This window comes from Phyllobates terribilis, unplaced genomic scaffold (genome assembly GCF_046119375.1).
Source record: "Phyllobates terribilis strain yellow unplaced genomic scaffold, ASM4611937v1 Scaffold_4__5_contigs__length_816908805, whole genome shotgun sequence".
In the NCBI taxonomy this organism is placed as follows: domain Eukaryota; kingdom Metazoa; phylum Chordata; class Amphibia; order Anura; family Dendrobatidae; genus Phyllobates; species Phyllobates terribilis.
In genome coordinates this window covers 13085122-13107627 of record NW_027362764.1, presented here as the reverse complement: position 1 = coordinate 13107627, position 22506 = coordinate 13085122, and positions in this window count along the sequence as shown.

Here is a 22506-nt window from a genome sequence, read left to right as displayed (position 1 = left end):
TACATAGGGAGCAGTATTATAGTAGTTATATTCTTGTACATAGGGAGCAGTATTATAGTAGTTATATTCTTGTACATAGGGGGCAGTATTATAGTAGTTATATTCTTGTACATAGGAGCAGTATTATAGTAGTTATATTCCTGTATATAGGAGCAGTATTATAGTAGTTATATTCTTGTACATAGCGGCAGTATTATAGTAGTTATATTCTTGTACATAGGAGCAGTATTATAGTAGTTATATTCTTGTACATTGGGGGCAGTATTATAGTAGTTATACTCCTGTATATAGGAGCAGTATTATAGTAGTTATATTCTTGTACATAGGGGGCAGTATTATAGTAGTTATATTCCTGTACATAGGAGGCAGTATTATAGTAGTTATATTCTTGTACATAGGAGCAGTATTATAGTAGTTATATTCTTGTACATAGGAGCAGTATTATAGTAGTTATATTCTTGTACATAGGGAGCAGTATTATAGTAGTTATATTCTTGTATATAGGAGCAGTATTATAGTAGTTATATTCTTGTACATAGGAGCAGTATTATAGTAGTTATATTCTTGTACATAGGAGCAGTATTATAGTAGTTATATTCTTGTACATAGGAGCAGTATTATAGTAGTTATATTCTTGTACATAGGGGTCAGTATTATAGTAGTTATATTCTTGTACATAGGAGCAGTATTATAGTAGTTATATTCTTGTACATAGAGGGCAGTATTATAGTAGTTATATTCTTGTACATAGGAGCAGTATTATAGTAGTTATATTCTTGTACATAGGGGGCAGTATTATAGTAGTTATATTCTTGTACATAGGAGCAGTATTATAGTAGTTATATTCTTGTACATAGGGGGCAGTATTATAGTAGTTATATTCTTGTACATAGGGAGCAGTATTATAGTAGTTATATTCTTGTACATAGAGGACAGTATTATAGTAGTTATATTCTTGTACATAGGGACAGTATTATAGCACTTATATTCTTGTACATAGGAGCAGTATTATAGTAGTTATATTCTTGTACATAGGAGCAGTATTATAGTAGTTATACTCCTGTATATAGGAGCAGTATTATAGTAGTTATATCCTTGTACATAGGAGCAGTATTATAGTAGTTATATTCTTGTACATAGGGGCAGTATTATAGTAGTTATATTCTTGTACATAGGGGCAGTATTATAGTAGTTATATTCTTGTACATAGGGGCAGTATTATAGCAGTTATATCCTTGTACATAGGGAGCAGTATTATAGTAGTTATATTCTTGTACATAGGGACAGTATTATAGTAGTTATATTCTTGTACATAGGGAGCAGTATTATAGTAGTTATATTCTTGTACATAGGGGCAGTATTATAGTAGTTATATTCTTGTACATAGGGGGCAGTATTATAGTAGTTATATTCCTGTACATAGGGGCAGTATTATAGTAGTTATATTCTTGTACATAGGAGCAGTATTATAGTAGTTATATTCTTGTACATAGGGGCAGTATTATAGTAGTTATATTCCTGTACATAGGAGCAGTATTATAGTAGATATATTCCTGTACATAGGAGCAGTATTATAGTAGTTATATTCTTGTACATAGGAGCAGTATTATAGTAGATATATTCCTGTACATAGGAGGCAGTATTATAGTAGTTATATTCTTGTACATAGGGGGCAGTATTATAGTAGTTATATTCTTGTACATAGGGGGCAGTATTATAGTAATTATATTCTTGTACATAGGGGGCAGTATGATAGTAGTTATATTCTTGTACATAGGGAGCAGTATTATAGTAGTTATATTCTTGTACATAGGGAGCAGTATTATAGTAGTTATATTCTTGTACATAGGGAGCAGTATTATAGTAGTTATATTCTTGTACATAGGGGCAGTATTATAGTAGTTATATTCCTGTACATAGGAGCAGTATTATAGTAGATATATTCCTGTACATAGGAGCAGTATTATAGTAGTTATATTCTTGTACATAGGGGGCAGTATTATAGTAATTATATTCTTGTACATAGGGGGCAGTATGATAGTAGTTATATTCTTATACATAGGAGCAGTATTATAGTAGTTATATTCTTGTACATAGGAGCAGTATTATAGTAGTTATATTCTTGTACATAGGGGACAGTATTGTAGTAGTTATATTCTTGTACATAGGGGGCAGTATTATAGTAGTTATATTCTTGTACATAGGAGCAGTATTATAGTAGTTATATTCCTGTACATAGGAGCAGTATTATAGTAGATATATTCCTGTACATAGGAGCAGTATTATAGTAGTTATATTCTTGTACATAGGAGTAGTATTATAGTAGTTATATTCTTGTACATAGGGGGCAGTATTATAGTAGTTATATTCTTGTACATAGGGGGCAGTATTATAGTAGTTATATTCTTGTACATAGGGGGCAGTATTATAGTAGTTATATTCTTGTACATAGGGAGCAGTATTATAGTAGTTATATTCTTGTACATAGGAGCAGTATTATAGTAGTTATATTCTTGTACATAGGGGGCAGTATTATAGTAGTTATATTCTTGTACATAATGAGCAGTATTATAGTAGTTATATTCTTGTACATAGGAGCAGTATTATAGTAGTTATATTCTTGTACATAGGGAGAAGTATTATAGTAGTTATATTCTTGTACATAGGGGGCAGTATTATAGTAGTTATATTCCTGTACATAGGGGGCAACATAGGGGGCAGTATTATAGTAGTTATATTCCTGTACATAGGAGCAGTATTATAGTAGTTATATTCTTGTACATAGGGGGCAGTATTATAGTAGTTATATTCCTGTACATAGGAGCAGTATTATAGTAGTTATATTCTTGTACATAGGAGCAGTATTATAGTACATAGTAGTTATATTCTTGTACATAGGAGCAGTATTATAGTAGTTATATTCTTGTACATAGGGGACAGCATTATAGTAGTTATATTCTTGTACATAGGGGGCAGTATTATAGTAGTTATATTCCTGTACATAGGAGCAGTATTATAGTAGTTATATTCTTGTACATAGGAGCAGTATTATAGTACATAGTAGTTATATTCTTGTACATAGGGGGCAGTATTATAGTAGTTATATTCTTGTACATAGGGGGCAGTATTATAGTAGTTATATTCTTGTACATAGGAGCAGTATTATAGTAGTTATATTCATGTACATAGGAGTAGTATTATAGTAGTTATATTCTTGTACATAGGAGCAGTATTATAGTAGTTATACTCCTGTATATAGGAGCAGTATTATAGTAGTTATATCCTTGTACATAGGAGCAGTATTATAGTAGTTATATTCTTGTACATAGGGGCAGTATTATAGTAGTTATATTCTTGTACATAGGGGCAGTATTATAGTAGTTATATTCTTGTACATAGGGGCAGTATTATAGCAGTTATATCCTTGTACATAGGGAGCAGTATTATAGCAGTTATATTCTTGTACATAGGGACAGTATTATAGTAGTTATATTCTTGTACATAGGGAGCAGTATTATAGTAGTTATATTCTTGTACATAGGGGCAGTATTATAGTAGTTATATTCTTGTACATAGGGGGCAGTATTATAGTAGTTATATTCCTGTACATAGGGGCAGTATTATAGTAGTTATATTCTTGTACATAGGAGCAGTATTATAGTAGTTATATTCTTGTACATAGGGGCAGTATTATAGTAGTTATATTCCTGTACATAGGAGCAGTATTATAGTAGATATATTCCTGTACATAGGAGCAGTATTATAGTAGTTATATTCTTGTACATAGGAGCAGTATTATAGTAGATATATTCCTGTACATAGGAGGCAGTATTATAGTAGTTATATTCTTGTACATAGGGGGCAGTATTATAGTAGTTATATTCTTGTACATAGGGGGCAGTATTATAGTAATTATATTCTTGTACATAGGGGGCAGTATGATAGTAGTTATATTCTTGTACATAGGGAGCAGTATTATAGTAGTTATATTCTTGTACATAGGGAGCAGTATTATAGTAGTTATATTCTTGTACATAGGGAGCAGTATTATAGTAGTTATATTCTTGTACATAGGGGCAGTATTATAGTAGTTATATTCCTGTACATAGGAGCAGTATTATAGTAGATATATTCCTGTACATAGGAGCAGTATTATAGTAGTTATATTCTTGTACATAGGGGGCAGTATTATAGTAATTATATTCTTGTACATAGGGGGCAGTATGATAGTAGTTATATTCTTATACATAGGAGCAGTATTATAGTAGTTATATTCTTGTACATAGGAGCAGTATTATAGTAGTTATATTCTTGTACATAGGGGACAGTATTGTAGTAGTTATATTCTTGTACATAGGGGGCAGTATTATAGTAGTTATATTCTTGTACATAGGAGCAGTATTATAGTAGTTATATTCCTGTACATAGGAGCAGTATTATAGTAGATATATTCCTGTACATAGGAGCAGTATTATAGTAGTTATATTCTTGTACATAGGAGTAGTATTATAGTAGTTATATTCTTGTACATAGGGGGCAGTATTATAGTAGTTATATTCTTGTACATAGGGGGCAGTATTATAGTAGTTATATTCTTGTACATAGGGGGCAGTATTATAGTAGTTATATTCTTGTACATAGGGAGCAGTATTATAGTAGTTATATTCTTGTACATAGGAGCAGTATTATAGTAGTTATATTCTTGTACATAGGGGGCAGTATTATAGTAGTTATATTCTTGTACATAATGAGCAGTATTATAGTAGTTATATTCTTGTACATAGGAGCAGTATTATAGTAGTTATATTCTTGTACATAGGGAGAAGTATTATAGTAGTTATATTCTTGTACATAGGGGGCAGTATTATAGTAGTTATATTCCTGTACATAGGGGGCAACATAGGGGGCAGTATTATAGTAGTTATATTCCTGTACATAGGAGCAGTATTATAGTAGTTATATTCTTGTACATAGGGGGCAGTATTATAGTAGTTATATTCCTGTACATAGGAGCAGTATTATAGTAGTTATATTCTTGTACATAGGAGCAGTATTATAGTACATAGTAGTTATATTCTTGTACATAGGAGCAGTATTATAGTAGTTATATTCTTGTACATAGGGGACAGCATTATAGTAGTTATATTCTTGTACATAGGGGGCAGTATTATAGTAGTTATATTCCTGTACATAGGAGCAGTATTATAGTAGTTATATTCTTGTACATAGGAGCAGTATTATAGTACATAGTAGTTATATTCTTGTACATAGGGGGCAGTATTATAGTAGTTATATTCTTGTACATAGGGGGCAGTATTATAGTAGTTATATTCTTGTACATAGGAGCAGTATTATAGTAGTTATATTCATGTACATAGGAGTAGTATTATAGTAGTTATATTCTTGTACATAGGGAGCAGTATTATAGTAGTTATATTCTTGTACATAGGGAGCAGTATTATAGTAGTTATATTCTTGTACATAGGAGCAGTATTATAGTAGTTATATTCTTGTACATAGGAGCAGTATTATAGTAGTTATATTCTTGTACATAGGAGCAGTATTATAGTAGATATATTCCTGTACATAGGAGCAGTATTATAGTAGTTATATTCTTGTACATAGGGGGCAGTATTATAGTAGTTATATTCCTGTACATAGGAGCAGTATGATAGTAGTTATATTCTTGTACATAGGAGCAGTATTATAGTAGTTATATTCTTGTACATAGGAGCAGTATTATAGTAGTTATATTCTTGTACATAGGGGGCAGTATTATAGTAGTTATATTCTTGTACATAGGGGGCAGTATTATAGTAGTTATATTCTTGTACATAGGAGCAGTATTATAGTAGTTATATTCTTGTACATAGGGGGCAGTATTATAGTAGTTATATTCTTGTACATAGGAGCAGTATTATAGTAGTTATATTCTTGTACATAGGGGGCAGTATTATAGTAGTTATATTCTTGTACATAGGGGGCAGTATTATAGTAGTTATATTCTTGTACATAGGAGCAGTATTATAGTAGTTATATTCTTGTACATAGGGGGCAGTATTATAGTAGTTATATTCCTGTACATAGGAGCAGTATTATAGTAGTTATATTCTTGTACATAGGAGCAGTATTATAGTACATAGTAGTTATATTCTTGTACATAGGGGGCAGTATTATAGTAGTTATATTCTTGTACATAGGAGCAGTATTATAGTAGATATATTCCTGTACATAGGAGCAGTATTATAGTAGTTATATTCTTGTACATAGGGGGCAGTATTATAGTAGTTATATTCTTGTACATAGGAGCAGTATTATAGTAGTTATATTCATGTACATAGGAGTAGTATTATAGTAGTTATATTCTTGTACATAGGGAGCAGTATTATAGTAGTTATATTCTTGTACATAGGGAGCAGTATTATAGTAGTTATATTCTTGTACATAGGAGCAGTATTATAGTACATAGTAGTTATATTCTTGTACATAGGGGGCAGTATTATAGTAGTTATATTCTTGTACATAGGAGCAGTATTATAGTAGTTATATTCTTGTACATAGGGGGCAGTATTATAATAGTTATATTCTTGTACATAGGGAGCAGTATTATAGTAGTTATATTCTTGTACATAGGGGCAGTATTATAGTAGTTATATTCCTGTACATAGGAGCAGTATTATAGTAGTTATATTCTTGTACATAGGAGCAGTATTATAGTAGTTATATTCTTGTACATAGGAGCAGTATTATAGTAGTTATATTCCTGTACATAGGAGCAGTATTATAGTAGATATATTCCTGTACATAGGAGCAGTATTATAGTAGTTATATTCTTGTACATAGGGGGCAGTATTATAGTAGTTATATTCCTGTACATAGGAGCAGTATTATAGTAGTTATATTCTTGTACATAGGAGCAGTATTATAGTACATAGTAGTTATATTCTTGTACATAGGGGGCAGTATTATAGTAGTTATATTCTTGTACATAGGAGCAGTATTATAGTAGTTATATTCTTGTACATAGGGGGCAGTATTATAGTAGTTATATTCTTGTACATAGGGGGCAGTATTATAGTAGTTATATTCTTGTACATAGGAGCAGTATTATAGTAGTTATATTCATGTACATAGGAGCAGTATTATAGTAGTTATATTCTTGTACATAGGGGCAGTATTATAGTAGTTATATTCATGTACATAGGGAGCAGTATTATAGTAGTTATATTCTTGTACATAGGGGGCAGTATTATAGTAGTTATATTCTTGTACATAGGGAGCAGTATTATAGTAGTTATATCCTTGCACATAGGGGCAGTATTATAGTAGTTATATTCTTGTACATAGGGGGCAGTATTATAGTAGTTATATTCTTGTACTTAGGGGGCAGTATTATAATACCGTCTCCATATAAAATCTGGCTTTTAGAATATTCTGGAGATGATCAGACATTACGGGGGCGGTTTATGAGCAGACTGGAGGGGCTCAGTCGGTGGCAGCCGTGTCGCAGTCGCTGGATGGGGTCACTCTCTGATCTAGAAATTCCTGGAATGACTCCAAGTGCAAGATAAAAGCTAAAGTTTTAGTAAATATTTCTCCATCACGGGAAGTAACAATCTATTCTTAGATCCAATTCTGTGCTCAACCATAATTCACCAGACCCTCCCGCTCCGCACACGGTCCTCCCCGTAGATAGGGCGCAGGTATCTGGTCACTGTATGGCAGTATTATCTGTGCACTGTATGGCATAACTACTTTTCATGGAGGCACTCGGGGGGTACAGTATTAGTGCTACTACTTTTGGGGGCTCGGTATCAGTTATTGTTTCAGGGCACAATGTTTCTGGAGGGATTTGTAGCAACGGTAGAGTATTGCTAGAGTGCAGCATTTAGGGGCAATGACAGAGGCGGGATGGGGCGAGAGGAGATGGGGCGAGAGGAGATGGGGAGAGAGGAGATGGGGAGAGAGGAGATGGGGAGAGAGGAGATGGGGAGAGAGGAGATGGGGAGAGAGGAGATGGGGAGAGAGGAGATGGGGAGAGAGGAGATGGGGAGAGAGGAGATGGGGAGAGAGGGGATGGGGCGAGAGGGGATGGGGCGAGAGGGGATGGGGCGAGAGGAGATGGGGCGAGAGGAGATGGGGCGAGAGGAGATGGGGCGAGAGGAGATGGGGCGAGAGGAGATGGGGCGAGAGGGGATGGGGCGAGAGGGGATGGGGCGAGAGGGGATGGGGCGAGAGGGGATGGGGCGAGAGGGGATGGGGCGAGAGGGGATGGGGCGAGAGGGGATGGGGCGAGAGGAGATGGGGAGAGAGGAGATGGGGAGAGAGGAGATGGGGAGAGAGGAGATGGGGAGAGAGGAGATGGGGAGAGAGGAGATGGGGAGAGAGGAGATGGGGAGAGAGGAGATGGGGAGAGAGGAGATGGGGAGAGAGGAGATGGGGAGAGAGGGGATGGGGCGAGAGGAGATGGGGCGAGAGGAGATGGGGCGAGAGGAGATGGGGCGAGAGGAGATGGGGAGAGAGGAGATGGGGAGAGAGGAGATGGGGAGAGAGGAGATGGGGAGAGAGGAGATGGGGAGAGAGGAGATGGGGCGAGAGGAGATGGGGAGAGAGGAGATGGGGAGAGAGGAGATGGGGAGAGAGGAGATGGGGCGAGAGGAGATGGGGAGAGAGGAGATGGGGAGAGAGGAGATGGGGAGAGAGGGGATGGGGCGAGAGGAGATGGGGAGAGAGGAGATGGGGAGAGAGGAGATGGGGAGAGAGGAGATGGGGAGAGAGGAGATGGGGAGAGAGGAGATGGGGCGAGAGGAGATGGGGCGAGAGGAGATGGGGCGAGAGGAGATGGGGCGAGAGGAGATGGGGCGAGAGGAGATGGGGCGAGAGGAGATGGGGCGAGAGGAGATGGGGCGAGAGGAGATGGGGCGAGAGGAGATGGGGCGAGAGGAGATGGGGCGAGAGGGGATGGGGCGAGAGGGGATGGGGCGAGAGGGGATGGGGCGAGAGGGGATGGGGCGAGAGGGGATGGGGCGAGAGGGGATGGGGCGAGAGGGGATGGGGCGAGAGGAGATGGGGCGAGAGGAGATGGGGCGAGAGGAGATGGGGCGAGAGGAGATGGGGCGAGAGGAGATGGGGAGAGAGGGGATGGGGCGAGAGGAGATGGGGCGAGAGGAGATGGGGCGAGAGGAGATGGGGCGAGAGGAGATGGGGCGAGAGGAGATGGGGCGAGAGGAGATGGGGAGAGAGGAGATGGGGCGAGAGGAGATGGGGCGAGAGGAGATGGGGCGAGAGGAGATGGGGAGAGAGGAGATGGGGAGAGAGGAGATGGGGAGAGAGGAGATGGGGAGAGAGGAGATGGGGAGAGAGGAGATGGGGAGAGAGGAGATGGGGAGAGGGGATGGGGCGAGAGGGGATGGGGAGAGAGGGGATGGGGAGAGAGGAGATGGGGCGAGAGGAGATGGGGCGAGAGGAGATGGGGCGAGAGGAGATGGGGCGAGAGGAGATGGGGCGAGAGGAGATGGGGCGAGAGGGGATGGGGCGAGAGGGGATGGGGCGAGAGGGGATGGGGCGAGAGGGGATGGGGCGAGAGGGGATGGGGCGAGAGGGGATGGGGCGAGAGGAGATGGGGCGAGAGGAGATGGGGCGAGAGGAGATGGGGAGAGAGGAGATGGGGAGAGAGGAGATGGGGCGAGAGGAGATGGGGCGAGAGGGGATGGGGCGAGAGGGGATGGGGCGAGAGGAGATGGGGCGAGAGGAGATGGGGCGAGAGGGGATGGGGCGAGAGGGGATGGGGCGAGAGGGGATGGGGCGAGAGGGGATGGGGCGAGAGGGGATGGGGCGAGAGGGGATGGGGCGAGAGGAGATGGGGCGAGAGGAGATGGGGCGAGAGGAGATGGGGAGAGAGGAGATGGGGCGAGAGGAGATGGGGCGAGAGGAGATGGGGCGAGAGGAGATGGGGAGAGAGGAGATGGGGAGAGAGGAGATGGGGAGAGAGGAGATGGGGAGAGAGGAGATGGGGAGAGAGGAGATGGGGAGAGAGGAGATGGGGAGAGAGGAGATGGGGCGAGAGGAGATGGGGCGAGAGGAGATGGGGCGAGAGGAGATGGGGCGAGAGGAGATGGGGAGAGAGGAGATGGGGAGAGAGGAGATGGGGCGAGAGGAGATGGGGCGAGAGGAGATGGGGAGAGAGGAGATGGGGAGAGAGGAGATGGGGAGAGAGGGGATGGGGCGAGAGGAGATGGGGCGAGAGGAGATGGGGCGAGAGGAGATGGGGAGAGAGGAGATGGGGCGAGAGGAGATGGGGCGAGAGGAGATGGGGCGAGAGGAGATGGGGCTGGAAACGTGATAAGTTGGTGTTTCTGTTACAGAGAAGTCGCAGACGGAGACGTCGTCCTATTGTCTGGATCAGAGGAAGAGGAGAAAAGTGCATCAGATGTCAATCCCTGTACACACCTGCAGGACCGCTAACCCCCACTATGTGGCACCGCATGGCGGTAATATCAGTCTTCTTTCTTTAATGATTCTTATTCACTTTACGCTGCACTCTGCTGTGTACCACAAGACACAAGGGGCCCCTGGGAGCAGCGCTGCACTCTGCTGTGTACCTCAAGACACAAGGGGCCCCTGGGAGCAGCGCTGTACTCTGCTGTGTACCTCAAGACACAAGGGGCCCCTGGGAGCAGCGCTGTATTCTGCTGTGTACCTCAAGACACAAGGGGCCCCTGGGAGCAGCGCTGTATTCTGCTGTGTACCTCAAGACACAAGGGGCCCCTGGGAGCAGCGCTGTATTCTGCTGTGTACCTCAAGACACAAGGGGCCCCTGGGAGCAGCGCTGTATTCTGCTGTGTACCACAAGACACAAGGGGCCCCTGGGAGCAGCGCTGTATTCTGCTGTGTACCTCAAGACACAAGGGGCCCCTGGGAGCAGCGCTGTATTCTGCTGTGTACCACAAGACACAAGGGGCCCCTGGGAGCAGCGCTGCACTCTGCTGTGTACCTCAAGACACAAGGGGCCCCTGGGAGCATCGCTGTATTCTGCTGTGTACCTCAAGACACAAGGGGCCCCTGGGAGCAGCGCTGTATTCTGCTGTGTATCTCAAGACACAAGGGGCCCCTGGGAGCATCGCTGTATTCTGCTGTGTATCTCAAGACACAAGGGGCCCCTGGGAGCAGCGCTGCACTCTGCTGTGTACCACAAGACACAAGGGGCCCCTGGGAGCAGCGCTGTATTCTGCTGTGTACCACAAGACACAAGGGGCCCCTGGGAGCAGCGCTGTATTCTGCTGTGTATCTCAAGACACAAGGGGCCCCTGGGAGCATCGCTGTATTCTGCTGTGTATCTCAAGACACAAGGGGCCCCTGGGAGCAGCGCTGCACTCTGCTGTGTACCACAAGACACAAGGGGCCCCTGGGAGCAGAGCTGCACTCTGCTGTGTACCTCAAGACACAAGGGGCCCCTGGGAGCAGTGCTGCACTCTGCTGTGTACCTCAAGACACAAGGGGCCCCTGGGAGCAGCGCTGTATTCTGCTGTGTACCTCAAGACACAAGGGGCCCCTGGGAGCAGCGCTGTACTCTGCTGTGTACCTCAAGACACAAGGGGCCCCTGGGAGCAGCGCTGCACTCTGCTGTGTACCTCAAGACACAAGGGGCCCCTGGGAGCAGCGCTGTACTCTGCTGTGTACCTCAAGACACAAGGGGCCCCTGGGAGCAGCGCTGCACTGTGCTGTGTACCTCAAGACACAAGGGGCCCCTGGGAGCAGCGCTGTATTCTGCTGTGTACCTCAAGACACAAGGGGCCCCTGGGAGCAGCGCTGTACTCTGCTGTGTACCTCAAGACACAAGGGGCCCCTGGGAGCAGCGCTGCACTCTGCTGTGTACCTCAAGACACAAGGGGCCCCTGGGAGCAGCGCTGTATTCTGCTGTGTACCTCAAGACACAAGGGGCCCCTGGGAGCAGCGCAGCACTCTGCTGTGTACCTCAAGACACAAGGGGCCCCTGGGAGCAGCGCAGCACTCTGCTGTGTACCTCAAGACACAAGGGGCCCCTGGGAGCAGCGCTGTATTCTGCTGTGTACCACAAGACACAAGGGGCCCCTGGGAGCAGCGCAGCACTCTGCTGTGTACCTCAAGACACAAGGGGCCCCTGGGAGCAGCGCTGTACTCTGCTGTGTACCTCAAGACACAAGGGGCCCCTGGGAGCAGCGCTGTATTCTGCTGTGTACCTCAAGACACAAGGGGCCCCTGGGAGCAGCGCTGTACTCTGCTGTGTACCTCAAGACACAAGGGGACCCTGGGAGCAGCGCTGCACTGTGCTGTGTACCACAAGACACAAGGGGCCCCTGGGAGCAGCGCTGTATTCTGCTGTGTACCTCAAGACACAAGGGGCCCCTGGGAGCAGCGCTGTACTCTGCTGTGTACCTCAAGACACAAGGGGCCCCTGGGAGCAGCGCTGCACTCTGCTGTGTACCACAAGACACAAGGGGCCCCTGGGAGCAGCGCTGTATTCTGCTGTGTACCTCAAGACACAAGGGGCCCCTGGGAGCAGCGCTGTATTCTGCTGTGTACCTCAAGACACAAGGGGCCCCTGGGAGCAGCGCTGTATTCTGCTGTGTACCACAAGACACAAGGGGCCCCTGGGAGCAGCGCTGTACTCTGCTGTGTACCACAAGACACAAGGGGCCCCTGGGAGCAGCGCTGTATTCTGCTGTGTACCTCAAGACACAAGGGGCCCCTGGGAGCAGCGCTGTATTCTGCTGTGTACCACAAGACACAAGGGGCCCCTGGGAGCAGCGCTGTACTCTGCTGTGTACCACAAGACACAAGGGGCCCCTGGGAGCAGCGCTGTATTCTGCTGTGTACCTCAAGACACAAGGGGCCCCTGGGAGCAGCGCTGTATTCTGCTGTGTACCTCAAGACACAAGGGGCCCCTGGGAGCAGCGCTGCACTCTGCTGTGTACCTCAAGACACAAGGGGCCCCTGGGAGCAGCGGTGTACTCTGCTGTGTACCACAAGACACAAGGGGCCCCTGGGAGCAGCGGTGTACTCTGCTATGTACCACAAGGGGCCCCTGGGAGCAGCGCTGCACTCTGCTGTGTACCTCAAGACACAAGGGGCCCCTGGGAGCAGCGCTGCACTCTGCTGTGTACCTCAAGACACAAGGGGCCCCTGGGAGCAGCGCTGTACTCTGCTGTGTACCACAAGACACAAGGGGCCCCTGGGAGCAGCGCTGTATTCTGCTGTGTACCTCAAGACACAAGGGGCCCCTGGGAGCAGCGCTGCACTCTGCTGTGTACCTCAAGACACAAGGGGCCCCTGGGAGCAGCGCTGCACTCTGCTGTGTACCTCAAGACACAAGGGGCCCCTGGGAGCAGAGCTGTATTCTGCTGTGTACCTCAAGACACAAGGGGCCCCTGGGAGCAGCGCTGCACTCTGCTGTGTACCTGAAGACACAAGGGGCCCCTGGGAGCAGTGCTGTACTCTGCTGTGTACCTCAAGACACAAGGGGCCCCTGGGAGCAGCGCTGTACTCTGCTGTGTACCTCAAGACACAAGGGGCCCCTGGGAGCAGCGCTGCACTCTGCTGTGTACCTCAAGACACAAGGGGCCCCTGGGAGCCAAGTGCTGTACTCTGCAGTGTACCTCAAGACACAAGGGGCCCCTGGGAGCAGCGCTGTATTCTGCTGTGTACCTCAAGACACAAGGGGCCCCTGGGAGCAGCGCTGTACTCTGCTGTGTACCACAAGGGGCCCCTGGGAGCAGCGCTGCACTCTGCTGTGTACCACAAGACACAAGGGGCCCCTGGGAGCAGCGCTGCACTCTGCTGTGTACCTCAAGACACAAGGGGCCCCTGGGAGCCAAGTGCTGTACTCTGCTGTGTACCACAAGACACAAGGGGCCCCTGGGAGCAGAGCTGCATTCTGCTGTGTACCTCAAGACACAAGGGGCCCCTGGGAGCAGAGCTGCATTCTGCTGTGTACCTCAAGACACAAGGGGCCCCTGGGAGCAGCGCTGCACTCTGCTGTGTACCTCAAGACACAAGGGGCCCCTGGGAGCCAAGTGCTGTACTCTGCTGTGTACCACAAGACACAAGGGGCCCCTGGGAGCAGAGCTGCATTCTGCTGTGTACCACAAGACACAAGGGGCCCCTGGGAGCAGAGCTGCATTCTGCTGTGTACCTCAAGACACAAGGGGCCCCTGGGAGCAGCGCTGCACTCTGCTGTGTACCTCAAGACACAAGGGGCCCCTGGGAGCCAAGTGCTGTACTCTGCTGTGTACCACAAGACACAAGGGGCCCCTGGGAGCAGCGCGGCATTCTGCTGTGTACCTCAAGACACAAGGGGCCCCTGGGAGCAGCGCTGTACTCTGCTGTGTACCTCAAGACACAAGGGGCCCCTGGGAGCAGCGCTGTATTCTGCTGTGTACCTCAAGACACAAGGGGCCCCTGGGAGCAGCGCTGCACTCTGCTGTGTACCTCAAGACACAAGGGGCCCCTGGGAGCAGCGCTGTATTCTGCTGTGTACCTCAAGACACAAGGGGCCCCTGGGAGCAGCGCTGCATTCTGCTGTGTACCTCAAGACACAAGGGGCCCCTGGGAGCAGCGCTGCACTCTGCTGTGTACCTCAAGACACAAGGGGCCCCTGGGAGCAGCGCTGTATTCTGCTGTGTACCTCAAGACACAAGGGGCCCCTGGGAGCAGCGCTGTATTCTGCTGTGTACCTCAATACACAAGGGGCCCCTGGGAGCAGCGCTGCACTCTGCTGTGTACCTCAAGACACAAGGGGCCCCTGGGAGCAGCGCTGTATTCTGCTGTGTACCTCAAGACACAAGGGGCCCCTGGGAGCAGCGCTGCACTCTGCTGTGTACCTCAAGACACAAGGGGCCCCTGGGAGCAGCGGTTTTCTGCTGTGTACCTCAAGACACAAGGGGCCCCTGGGAGCAGCGCTGCACTCTGCTGTGTACCTCAAGACACAAGGGGCCCCTGGGAGCAGCGCTGTACTCTGCTGTGTACCTCAAGACACAAGGGGCCCCTGGGAGCAGAGCTGTATTCTGCTGTGTACCTCAAGACACAAGGGGCCCCTGGGAGCAGCGCTGCACTCTGCTGTGTACCTGAAGACACAAGGGGCCCCTGGGAGCAGCGCTGTACTCTGCTGTGTACCTCAAGACACAAGGGGCCCCTGGGAGCAGCGCTGTACTCTGCTGTGTACCTCAAGACACAAGGGGCCCCTGGGAGCAGCGCTGCACTCTGCTGTGTACCTCAAGACACAAGGGGCCCCTGGGAGCCAAGTGCTGTACTCTGCAGTGTACCTCAAGACACAAGGGGCCCCTGGGAGCAGCGCTGTATTCTGCTGTGTACCTCAAGACACAAGGGGCCCCTGGGAGCAGCGCTGTACTCTGCTGTGTACCACAAGGGGCCCCTGGGAGCAGCGCTGTACTCTGCTGTGTACCACAAGACACAAGGGGCCCCTGGGAGCAGCGCTGTACTCTGCTGTGTACCACAAGACACAAGGGGCCCCTGGGAGCAGCGCTGTATTCTGCTGTGTACCTCAAGACACAAGGGGCCCCTGGGAGCAGCGCTGTATTCTGCTGTGTACCTCAAGACACAAAGGGCCCCTGGGAGCAGCGCTGCACTCTGCTGTGTACCTCAAGACACAAGGGGCCCCTGGGAGCCAAGTGCTGTACTCTGATGTGTACCACAAGACACAAGGGGCCCCTGGGAGCAGAGCTGCATTCTGCTGTGTACCTCAAGACACAAGGGGCCCCTGGGAGCAGCGCTGTATTCTGCTGTGTACCTCAAGACACAAGGGGCCCCTGGGAGCAGCGCTGCACTCTGCTGTGTACCTCAAGACACAAGGGGCCCCTGGGAGCCAAGTGCTGTACTCTGCTGTGTACCTCAAGACACAAGGGGCCCCTGGGAGCAGCGCTGTATTCTGCTGTGTACCTCAAGACACAAGGGGCCCCTGGGAGCAGCGCTGTATTCTGCTGTGTACCTCAAGACACAAGGGGCCCCTGGGAGCAGCGCTGCACTCTGCTGTGTACCTCAAGACACAAGGGGCCCCTGGGAGCAGCGCTGTACTCTGCTGTGTACCTCAAGACATAAGGGGCCCCTGGGGGCAGCGCTGTATTCTGCTGTGTACCTCAAGACACAAGGGGCCCCTGGGAGCAGTGCTGTATTCTGCTGTGTACCTCAAGACACAAGGGGCCCCTGGGAGCAGCGCTGCACTCTGCTGTGTACCTCAAGACACAAGGGGCCCCTGGGAGCAGCGCTGTATTCTGCTGTGTACCTCAAGACACAAGGGGCCCCTGGGAGCAGCGCTGTACTCTGCTGTGTACCTCAAGACACAAGGGGCCCCTGGGAGCAGCGCTGTACTCTGCTGTGTACCACAAGGGGCCCCTGGGAGCAGCGCTGCACTCTGCTGTGTACCTCAAGACACAAGGGGCCCCTGGGAGCAGCGGTTTTCTGCTGTGTACCTCAAGACACAAGGGGCCCCTGGGAGCAGCGCTGCACTCTGCTGTGTACCTCAAGACACAAGGGGCCCCTGGGAGCAGCGCTGTACTCTGCTGTGTACCTCAAGACACAAGGGGCCCCTGGGAGCAGCGCTGTACTCTGCTGTGTACCTCAAGACACAAGGGGCCCCTGGGAGCAGCGCTGTATTCTGCTGTGTACCTCAAGACACAAGGGGCCCCTGGGAGCAGCGCTGCACTCTGCTGTGAACCTCAAGACACAAGGGGCCCCTGGGAGCAGCGCTGTACTCTGCTGTGTACCTCAAGACACAAGGGGCCCCTGGGAGCAGTGCTGCACTCTGCTGTGTACCTCAAGACACAAGGGGCCCCTGGGAGCAGCGCTGTATTCTGCTGTGTACCTCAAGACACAAGGGGCCCCTGGGAGCAGCGCTGTATTCTGCTGTGTACCTCAAGACACAAGGGGCCCCTGGGAGCAGCGCTGTACTCTGCTGTGTACCACAAGGGGCCCCTGGGAGCAGCGCTGCACTCTGCTGTGTACCTCAAGACACAAGGGGCCCCTGGGAGCAGCGCTGTATTCTGCTGTGTACCTCAAGACACAAGGGGCCCCTGGGAGCAGCGCTGCACTCTGCTGTGTACCTCAAGACACAAGGGGCCCCTGGGAGCAGCGCTGTATTCTGCTGTGTACCTCAAGACACAAGGGGCCCCTGGGAGCAGCGCTGCACTCTGCTGTGTACCTCAAGACACAAGGGGCCCCTGGGAGCAGCGCTGCACTCTGCTGTGTACCTCAAGACACAAGGGGCCCCTGGGAGCAGCGCTGTATTCTGCTGTGTACCTCAAGACACAAGGGGCCCCTGGGAGCAGCGCTGTACTCTGCTGTGTACCTTAAGACACAAGGGGCCCCTGGGAGCAGCGCTGTACTCTGCTTTGTATCTCAAGACACAAGGGGCCCCTGGGAGCAGCGCTGTACTCTGCTGTGTATCTCAAGACACAAGGGGCCCCTGGGAGCAGCGCTGCACTCTGCTGTGTACCTCAAGACACAAGGGGCCCCTGGGAGCAGCGCTGTACTCTGCTGTGTACCTTAAGACACAAGGGGCCCCTGGGAGCAGCGCTGTACTCTGCTGTGTACCTCAAGACACAAGGGGCCCCAGGGAGCAGCGCTGTACTCTGCTGTGTACCTCAAGACACAAGGGGCCCCTGGGAGCAGCGCTGCACTCTGCTGTGTACCTAAAGACACAAGGGGCCCCTGGGAGCAGCACTGTACTCTGCTGTGTACCACAAGACACAAGGGGCCCCTGGGAGCAGCGCTGTACTCTGCTGTGTACCTCAAGACACAAGGGGCCCCTGGGAGCAGCGCTGCACTCTGCTGTGTACCTCAAGACACAAGGGGCCCCTGGGAGCAGCGCTGTACTCTGCTGTGTATCTCGAGACACAAGGGGCCCCTGGGAGCAGCGCTGTACTCTGCTGTGTATCTCAAGACACAAGGGGCCCCTGGGAGCAGCGCTGCACTCTGCTGTGTACCTCAAGACACAAGGGGCCCCTGGGAGCAGCGCTGTATTCTGCTGTGTACCTCAAGACACAAGGGGCCCCTGGGAGCAGCGCTGTATTCTGCTGTGTACCTCAAGACACAAGGGGCCCCTGGGAGCAGCGCTGTACTCTGCTGTGTACCACAAGGGGCCCCTGGGAGCAGCGCTGTATTCTGCTGTGTACCTCAAGACACAAGGGGCCCCTGGGAGCAGCGCTGCACTCAGCTGTGTACCTCAAGACACAAGGGGCCCCTGGGAGCAGCGCTGCACTCTGCTGTGTACCTCAAGACACAAGGGGCCCCTGGGAGCAGCGCTGCACTCTGCTGTGTACCTCAAGACACAAGGGGCCCCTGGGAGCAGCGCTGCACTCTGCTGTGTACCACAAGACACAAGGGGCCCCTGGGAGCAGCGCTGTATTCTGCTGTGTACCTCAAGACACAAGGGGCCCCTGGGAGCAGCGCTGTATTCTGCTGTGTACCTCAAGACACAAGGGGCCCCTGGGAGCAGCGCTGCACTCTGCTGTGTACCTCAAGACACAAGGGGCCCCTGGGAGCCAAGTGCTGTACTCTGCTGTGTACCACAAGACACAAGGGGCCCCTGGGAGCAGAGCTGCATTCTGCTGTGTACCTCAAGACACAAGGGGCCCCTGGGAGCAGCGCGGCATTCTGCTGTGTACCTCAAGACACAAGGGGCCCCTGGGAGCAGCGCTGTATTCTGCTGTGTACCTCAAGACACAAGGGGCCCCTGGGAGCAGCGCTGTATTCTGCTGTGTACCTCAAGACACAAGGGGCCCCTGGGAGCAGCGCTGCACTCTGCTGTGTACCTCAAAACACAAGGGGCCCCTGGGAGCCAAGTGCTGTACTCTGCTGTGTACCTCAAGACACAAGGGGCCCCTGGGAGCAGCGGTTTTCTGCTGTGTACCTCAAGACACAAGGGGCCCCTGGGAGCAGCGCTGCACTCTGCTGTGTACCTCAAGACACAAGGGGCCCCTGGGAGCCAAGTGCTGTACTCTGCTGTGTACCTCAAGACACAAGGGGCCCCTGGGAGCAGCGCTGTACTCTGCTGTGTACCTCAAGACACAAGGGGCCCCTGGGAGCAGCGCTGTATTCTGCTGTGTACCTCAAGACACAAGGGGCCCCTGGGAGCAGCGCTGTATTCTGCTGTGTACCTCAAGACACAAGGGGCCCCTGGGAGCAGCGCTGTATTCTGCTGTGTACCTCAAGACACAAGGGGCCCCTGGGAGCAGCGCTGCACTCTGCTGTGTACCTCAAGACACAAGGGGCCCCTGGGAGCAGCGCTGTATTCTGCTGTGTACGTCAAGACACAAGGGGCCCCTGGGAGCAGCGCTGTACTCTGCTGTGTACCTCAAGACACAAGGGGCCCCTGGGAGCAGCGCTGTACTCTGCTGTGTACCACAAGGGGCCCCTGGGAGCAGCGCTGCACTCTGCTGTGTACCTCAAGACACAAGGGGCCCCTGGGAGCAGCGCTGTATTCTGCTGTGTACCTCAAGACACAAGGGGCCCCTGGGAGCAGCGCTGCACTCTGCTGTGTACCTCAAAACACAAGGGGCCCCTGGGAGCAGCGCTGTATTCTGCTGTGTACCTCAAGACACAAGGGGCCCCTGGGAGCAGCGCTGCACTCTGCTGTGTACCTAAAGACACAAGGGGCCCCTGGGAGCAGCGCTGTATTCTGCTGTGTACCTCAAGACACAAGGGGCCCCTGGGAGCAGCGCTGTATTCTGCTGTGTACCTCAAGACACAAGGGGCCCCTGGGAGCCAAGTGCTGTACTCTGCTGTGTACCTCAAGACACAAGGGGCCCCTGGGAGCAGCGCTGTATTCTGCTGTGTACCTCAAGACACAAGGGGCCCCTGGGAGCAGCACTGCACTCTGCTGTGTACCTCAAGACACAAGGGGCCCCTGGCAGCAGCGCTGCACTCTGCTGTGTACCACAAGGGGCCCCTGGGAGCAGCGCTGCACTCTGCTGTGTACCTCAAGACACAAGGGGCCCCTGGGAGCAGCGCTGTATTCTGCTGTGTACCTCAAGACACAAAGGGCCCCTGGGAGCAGCGCTGTATTCTGCTGTGTACCTCAAGACACAAGGGGCCCCTGGGAGCAGCGCTGTACTCTGCTGTGTACCTCAAGACACAAGGGGCCCCTGGGAGCAGCGCTGTACTCTGCTGTGTACCTCAAGACACAAGGGGCCCCAGGGAGCAGCGCTGTATTCTGCTGTGTACCTCAAGACACAAGGGGCCCCTGGGAGCAGCGCTGTACTCTGCTGTGTACCTCAAGACACAAGGGGCCCCTGGGAGCAGCGCTGTACTCTGCTGTGTACCACAAGGGGCCCCTGGGAGCAGCGCTGCACTCTGCTGTGTACCTCAAGACACAAGGGGCCCCTGGGAGCAGCGCTGTATTCTGCTGTGTACCTCAAGACACAAAGGGCCCCTGGGAGCAGCGCTGTATTCTGCTGTGTACCTCAAGACACAAGGGGCCCCTGGGAGCAGCGCTGTACTCTGCTGTGTACCTCAAGACACAAGGGGCCCCTGGGAGCAGCGCTGTACTCTGCTGTGTACCTCAAGACACAAGGGGCCCCAGGGAGCAGCGCTGTATTCTGCTGTGTACCTCAAGACACAAGGGGCCCCTGGGAGCAGCGCTGTACTCTGCTGTGTACCTCAAGACACAAGGGGCCCCTGGGAGCAGCGCTGTACTCTGCTGTGTACCACAAGGGGCCCCTGGGAGCAGCGCTGCACTCTGCTGTGTACCTCAAGACACAAGGGGCCCCTGGGAGCAGCGCTGTATTCTGCTGTGTACCTCAAGACACAAGGGGCCCCTGGGAGCAGCGCTGTACTCTGCTGTGTATCTCAAGACACAAGGGGCCCCTGGGAGCAGCGCTGTATTCTGCTGTGTACCTCAAGACACAAGGGGCCCCTGGGAGCAGCGCTGCACTCTGCTGTGTACCTCAAGACACAAGGGGCCCCTGGGAGCAGCGCTGTACTCTGCTGTGTATCTCAAGACACAAGGGGCCCCTGGGAGCAGCGCTGTACTCTGCTGTGTACCTCAAGACACAAGGGGCCCCTGGGAGCAGCGCTGTACTCTGCTGTGTACCACAAGGGGCCCCTGGGAGCAGCGCTGCACTCTGCTGTGTACCTCAAGACACAAGGGGCCCCTGGGAGCAGCGCTGCACTCTGCTGTGTATCTCAAGACACAAGGGGCCCCTGGGAGCAGCGCTGTACTCTGCTGTGTACCTCAAGACACAAGGGGCCCCTGGGAGCAGCGCTGTACTCTGCTGTGTACCACAAGGGGCCCCTGGGAGCAGCGCTGCACTCTGCTGTGTACCTCAAGACACAAGGGGCCCCTGGGAGCAGCGCTGCACTCTGCTGTGTACCTCAAGACACAAGGGGCCCCTGGGAGCAGCGCTGCACTCTGCTGTGTACCACAAGACACAAGGGGCCCCTGGGAGCAGCGCTGTACTCTGCTGTGTACCTCAAGACACAAGGGGCCCCTGGGAGCAGCGCTGTACTCTGCTGTGTACCTCAAGACACAAGGGGCCCCTGGGAGCAGCGCTGTACTCTGCTGTGTACCTCAAGACACAAGGGGCCCCTGGGAGCAGCGCTGCACTCTGCTGTGTACCTAAAGACACAAGGGGCCCCTGGGGGCAGCGCTGCACTCTGCTGTGTACCTCAAGACACAAGGGGCCCCTGGGAGCAGCGCTGTACTCTGCTGTGTACCTCAAGACACAAGGGGCCCCTGGGAGCAGCGCTGTACTCTGCTGTGTACCTCAAGACACAAGGGGCCCCTGGGAGCAGAGCTGTACCCTGCTGTGTACCTCAAGGGGCCCCTGGGAGCAGCGCTGTACTCTGCTGTGTACCTCAAGACACAAGGGGCCCCTGGGAGCAGCGCTGTACTCTGCTGTGTATCTCAAGACACAAGGGGCCCCTGGGAGCAGCGCTGTATTCTGCTGTGTACCTCGAGACACAAGGGGCCCCTGGGAGCAGCGCTGTACTCTGCTGTGTACCACAAGACACAAGGGGCCCCTGGGAGCAGCGCTGTACTCTGCTGTGTACCTCAAGACACAAGGGGCCCCTGGGAGCAGCGCTGTACTCTGCTGTGTATCTCAAGACACAAGGGGCCCCTGGGAGCAGCGCTGTATTCTGCTGTGTACCTCGAGAGACAAGGGGCCCCTGGGAGCAGCGCTGTACTCTGCTGTGTATCTCAAGACACAAGGGGCCCCTGGGAGCAGCGCTGTATTCTGCTGTGTACCTCAAGACACAAGGGGCCCCTGGGAGCAGCGCTGCACTCTGCTGTGTACCACAAGACACAAGGGGCCCCTGGGAGCAGCGCTGAACTCTGCTGTGTACCTCAAGACACAAGGGGCCCCTGGGAGCATCGCTGTATTCTGCTGTGTACCTCAAGACACAAGGGGCCCCTGAGAGCAACGCTGCACTCTGCTGTGTACCTCAAGACACAAGGGGCCCCTGGGAGCAGCGCTGTACTCTGCTGTGTACCTCAAGACACAAGGGGCCCCTGGG